This window comes from Benincasa hispida, chromosome 8 (genome assembly GCF_027475165.1).
Source record: "Benincasa hispida cultivar pf3 chromosome 8, pf3_genome.v1.1, whole genome shotgun sequence".
Lineage (NCBI taxonomy): Eukaryota > Viridiplantae > Streptophyta > Magnoliopsida > Cucurbitales > Cucurbitaceae > Benincasa > Benincasa hispida.
In genome coordinates, this window is record NC_143485.1 from 60,287,891 (window position 1) to 60,294,447 (window position 6,557).

The window sequence follows — 6,557 nt, forward strand, 5'->3', positions numbered from 1 at the left end:
AATTACATCCTAATTTCAACTTATAATGACTTCATATGAATTACAGACTCATAAACACATATTGAGGCCCATTAAGCAAGAGCCAATTACAAGAGAAACAATATAATTGAAAGGATTAAAATGCCAAAACACTTGGAAAAACCATATCAACATTCTTTTTCATGCAGTTCATGAATAAACACCCACCAAACTCAAATTAACAATAGTTAAGTGCTTAAATCATGCTTTGATACCAATTGAAGGAATGAAATATGTAACGACCCGACCCCCTAGGACTTAAGTTAGGCCATTACTAAATACATGCATGCATGAAACTTAAAACGACACTCTGTTATGGTGAAATAAATGCTAATTAAATAAGGTAAATTTAAAAGACTTTCCATTTAAATTCAAATATTAAAAATAACGGTAGGGTACCCATAAATCATAAATGATAATAAATAAATCTGAAAGCGATTCTTAATAGTAAGTTTTAAACATCAATACTGAAAGCTAAGCAAAACATAAAAAGAAGTCTAAATCTCATGAGTGGAAGCATGAAACTAGTCTCAGTGGCTCGATCATGAATTCCGCTTGTCCATCGCCGGTGCATCTTTACCTTTACTTGAAACAACATGAGAAATAATGAGTATAAAATACCTAGTAAGTAACCCCACTACTGGGGTCAGGTTAGGCATTTATGTCCCCTAGATGCCTATCTCTAGTGGAACATATAAATTGTCCTAGTCCTCATGAGACACATACATACATGAAAAAAAAAACTGATTTCTATCCTACTGTAGCTAAATATGCCCACTACCTCTGATGAATCCCGAAGAAAACACAAACTGGTAAATCTCGAAGGAGACACAAATTGGTAAATCCCGAAGGAGACACAAAATCTGGTGAATCTCGAATGAGACACAATATCTAGTGAATCCCAAAGGAAACACAAACTGGTGGATCCCGAAGGAAACACAATAACTGGTGAATCCCGAAGGAGAAACAAACTGGTGAATCCCGAAGGAGACAGAATATCTGGTGAATCCCGAAAGAAACACAAATTGGTGAATCCTGAAGGAGACACAATATCTGGTGAATTCCGAATGAGACACAAACTGGTGGATTCCGAAGGAAACATAATAACTGGTGAATCCCGAAGGAAACACAAATTGGTGAATCCCGAAGGAAACAGAATAACTGGTGAATCCCAAAGGAAACACAAACTGATGAATCCTGAAGGAGACACAATATCTGGTGAATTCCGAAGGAGACACAAACTGGTGGATTCCGAAGGAAACATAATAACTAGTGAATCCCAAAGGAAACACAAATTGGTGAATCCCAAAGGAAACACAATAACTGGTGAATCCCAAAGGAAACACAAACTGGTGAATCCCGAAGGAAACAAAAACCTAGTGGGCATTCTAACTAATCAATAAAATCACTATCATATGCTTGACACCATAATTATCACAATGTGGCTCTATGACATACATATATGCTTTAACATCATGGCTCTACAACAAACACACATGCCTCAATATCCACAGATCACATACAACTTCATGGAATCAAATATCATTTCATGCTAGCATTCAAATATCTATGTGCACAAATACATCTTTCAGATCCTCAAGCAAGAACATACATCGGTTATACTAAACTATCATTTCATCATGATGTCATTCTACCATAACATTCATCCATCATTCTAGCATACATCCAGCGACTGGCCCATGGGCAGTTCCAATAGTAAGATTACTTATCTCGAAGTCAAATTCAGATATTAATCCAAGCTAATAATCTCCAACAAAATAAATCTTGAATTAAGTCCCCTAATACAAACATAATACTAAATTCCAGTCTTTTGGAATCAGGACCCAAACATACAAATTTAATCAAACGATCACCAAATAACTTACCCAAACGAAACTCGCAAGATTTGACTCTAAAATCTCCTCTTAACAGATTTTAAAACTCAATGGATGATAACTTAGAACCTTCAATATACTTAAAATTAAACCATTCTTTTAGTCTAATAATCAATAGGTGACCGACAACCAACAACAAGGATCACAACGCTTACCAAACTACTTGCCGAACAAACTCGAATCCGCTAGGCAACACGTTGCGCACTCTGAAGTACTCCAATCTTGGATCTAAATTCCAAATATAATCGGCATTAATAAAAAAGAAAACCAAAATTTAATGGGCAACCGAGAACCTTCTAAACCCTACCGCTCTTACCCAGAACTTACCAACACTAGCAGAAATCTGATGAATGACCACGAAGGAGGGTAGTGACCGGCGGAGATCGATGGCTGGGCTCGGCCGGTGGGTTGGACGAGCGGCTCGGCCTCAACCAAATAGGACTGGGTAGCGCCGAGTGGCTGCTGGAAGAAAAGGTGCGGCTGCTAGGCATGAAGGCAGTGGCAGGAGTTGAAGCTCGAAGTGGCGGCATCGTTCGGTTGGGCTTGCTTGTGCGTGAAGGCCGGCGCGACTCCAACAGGTCTGACCGACGACGGCGAATGAAGCTGGCGTGTGGCTGGGCTTCACGTCTGACCGACAGCACAATGAGGAGGCTTCGGCACCGACTGCTCATCGGCGTTAGGTTCAACGGAAAACGGTTGTTGGGTGTTCGACGACTAGGGTTTTCACAGGGGGGGTGCACGGTGTGGAAGAAGAAGAAGGGGTAGTTTTTGTTTTTATAAAAAATAAATAAATAAAATAATAATAATAAAACTTAAAAACTTAAAAAGGAAATAAAATAAACTTTATTTTATTCCTTTCCTTATTCCATTTTATTTTACCAACTTCCTTTCTTTCCCAAAAAAAAAAAGAAATTAATTCCTACCATTAATTTCTAAATTGAATAATTTTGTAAGGTCAAAAATTAAATTCCCGCACTTACACTTGAACTCCAAAATTCCAAAAATTTCCTCCACTAACAAAATTATTGAAATTACATTAATACTAAAAAAAAATACGAGGTGTTACAAAATATCATGCACCGGAAGACTACAGAATCAATAAGCACTTAAACTACATTTAATTTGAGTTTTAAACATGTTATTCATATAATATTAAAAAAAAAAAGGTTTGAAACACATATTACCTTTGAAGATTCCTCCACCAATTCAGCTAAAAGACACCAAGATAGAGCTTGAATCTCCGAGAGGACTATCACCGAGATCTTCTCTATTATGCTCAAGCTAGAATATTGTGGTGGAAACACTTGAACAAGTTGAATTGATGAAGAACGAGAGTAGGGTTTTCAGGTTATCAATTCAGAAATTATATTTCAGCATCCTCTCTGATCTTCATGCATGGAGCTTCAATATATAGGTAAAAATCATGCAAATGTATAGGGTTGCATGGTGGGTAGCTCCAGCTTGAAGATCATCACCAAAATTAATTGGAATTTGATGATATTCCATCAAACATGTTAGTGAGGTTTTCCTAAAATTGGAAAATCCATTAACCTAAAATGATTCAAAAAATCATTTTATTTAAATTAATTTTATAAAATAAATTCAAAATAATTAATTTATATAAAACCAATTTTTAATTGATTTTTAATTAAACTTTTTAATTAAAAATTAATTTTAATTTAATATCTAATATTAAATTAATACAATATCACCAATAAATCAATTATTTAAATCATAATTTAAATATTAATTGATTTTTCAATTTCGTTTAATTTCAATTAAATCAAGCATTTATAATTGTATCATATACAATCAATCGAAAACCCTAAAAAATGAATTTGAACATTTCAAATTCATTATCCTAATTTCATACATCAATATTCAATTTGTTATTCAAATTTAATGAGCTAGTAGATAGACTAATGGACCTACAGATCATGAGCTCCAACGATTTGTAATTAATTCGTTAGAACTCTTTAACCAAATCAATTACTATTCGTTAACTATCAAGACATACCATTATAGCTCGATAGTTGCACTCTCCTCACTGTTGATATATTTATGTCCATATAAACTATAATCAATAAGTCAATCCTTTACAAGTTGTTCGTAATTACAGTTGGGTCAAAATCACCGTTTTACCCCTGTAAATACATCTTGTTCCTTAAGTTCCCATTGATCCTCCAATGAACAATTTGATTCAAAATACTACTTATGAATCATGTCCTTATCTACCGTGAGAAGGCGGGGTTCTGATTGTTCAAGACCTGGAATCAGCACTTAAAAGAACAACCTATCTGCTAACCCTAAAATGGGTAGGAGTGAATTCTATCTTGCAGAGCTGTCCTCAGCTATCTATCCGGTCTTATCCCCAAAATGGAAGGCTTATTGAGTAGTGTTGTTGGACTACGCTTACTCATGCAGATCAAAGAATAATCTCGAATAAATAGGAGTTCATAGCTAGCTCAAGATTAAGATCGAGTTATCCTAGGTTACTTAAGTATGAAATAGTCAATTTTAACAGTAAACGATCATTATAAAGAAAAGTGACTATTTCGTGGTCCAGTCTATATGCAAACTCATTGCATAAGATGCTCCTACTCACATGTCTCCATATGAATGATCTGTGGATCACATCATTTGTATTACCTATACAAAATGGGCCGCGTCCAATAGTGTTACCAGGATGAGATACCCAATTTTATCCAAACACTTATAGACCATTTAGGCTGAATACTATTAACTTGATCCTGTTTATGTCACCACATAAAGTTAAAGTATTCATACTATAGCCATGGATATGTTTATTGGATTTTCATAATAGAATGCAAAATCAACAACTTTATTGAATAAAATACTCAATAATATTTTATTAATAAATAGAATATTTAACACGAACTGCGAGATCTAGGACATTCCCAACAATCCTGTAGACCCAGACTCTTCAGATGACCCTAGAACACTTTAACCGTGAGAACCTTTGTAAATGGATCAGCAATGTTGTGCTCTGACGCGATCTTCGTGACAATCACATAACCGCCATGCACAATCTCCCGGATCAAATGATACTTCCGTTCTATGTGCTTGCCTCTTCGATGACTCCAAGATTCATTAGAATTTACTACAGCCCCGCTGTTATCACAATAAAGTGTGATCGGCAAAGACATATTTGAAACAACTTCCAAATCGGTAAGGAACTTCCTAAGCCAAACAGCCTCTTTAGCAGCTTCACAAGCAGCTACGTATTCGACTTCCATAGTGGAGTCCGCGATGCGTCCTTGTTTGATGCTTCGCCATACTACATCCCCTCTATTCAGAGTGAACATTGACCCTGATGTCGATTTCTGATAATCTCTATCAATCTGAAAGTTAGAATTTGTGTATCCTGTAAGGATCAAATCCTTATCTCCATACACGAACATATAGTCCCTCGTTCTCTAAAAGATACTTGAGGATCGTTTTGATCGCCGTCCAGTGATCTAATCCTGGATTGGACTGATATCGACTGACAATCCCTACTGCATAGCAAATGTCAGGTCTAGTACCTAACATTGCATACATAAGGCTACCAACAATCGATGTGTAAAGAATCCGTCTCATTTCCTCAACCTCTTGAGGGGTCTTAGGACACTGTTCCTTAGACAAAACAATTCCATGCCTGAAAGGTGATAAACCCTTCTTGGAATTTGTATTGAGTACTTGATCAACATCTTGTCAATGTACGATGCCTAAGACAAGGCCAACCTGTTGTTCTTACGATCCCTTATGATCTGAATCCTTAGAACAAACTACGCATCTCCAAATCTTTCATTTGGAATTGGGCAACTAGCCATTTTTTAATGGTAGTTAGAAAATCTACATCATTCTCAATGAGTAGGATATCATCCACATACAACACAAGGAAAGCTACTGAGTTGTTGATGATTTTCTTGTAAACACAATGCTCATCAACATTCTGATCAAAGCCATATGACTTGATCACAGTATCAAATCTTATATTTCAAGATCTAGATGTTTGTTTTAGTCTATAAATGGACCTATTAAGCTTGGAAACTTTTTGCTCTTGATCTTGCTTAATGAATCCTTCTGGTTGAGCCATGTAGATGGTCTTCTCAAGATTACCATTCAAAAAAACAGTCTTGACGTCCATTTTCCATATCTCATAATCATAAAATATGGCTATAGATAAGAGAATCTTGATAGACTTTAACATGACAACATGTGAGAAAGTTTCTTCATAGTCCACTCTCTCAACCTGGGTATAACCCTGCCACAAGTCCAGTCATAAAGGTCTGCACCTTTCCATCTACACCTCTTTTCCTCTTGCAGATCCATTTGCAACCTATAGGTTTTACCCCATTAGGTTGATCCACAAGTTCCCAGACGGAATTAAAGTACATAAACTCCATTTTTTGATTCGTGGCTTTAATCCACTCATCTTTGTCAACATCTTCCATTGCTTGCTTATAAGACAACGGATCCTCAACCCCATCATCAGATATGACGTTTTAGGCTTCTATTAAACCCATGTAGCGTTCAGGTGGGTTCACAACCCTCTCACTATGTCGAGGCAGTCTCAACTCTTGAGATGGTTGACTAGATGAAATGACATAAAAAACTCTTGTTGATTTATCAGCCTGTTCA

The 6,557-nt window shown here is 36.2% G+C and overlaps 1 long non-coding RNA gene across 1 annotated transcript; it reads right to left on the bottom strand.

Moving 5' to 3' along the window:
* Window positions 1-357: 357 nt before the first annotated feature.
* On the bottom strand, window positions 358-2,704 carry LOC120083458 (uncharacterized). The gene is made up of 3 exons (XR_005483426.2): window positions 2,241-2,704; window positions 2,069-2,141; window positions 358-598 (listed from the first exon to the last, which is right to left on the bottom strand). It is a non-coding gene; the product is annotated as an uncharacterized LOC120083458 (long non-coding RNA).
* Window positions 2,705-6,557: the final 3,853 nt, after the last annotated feature.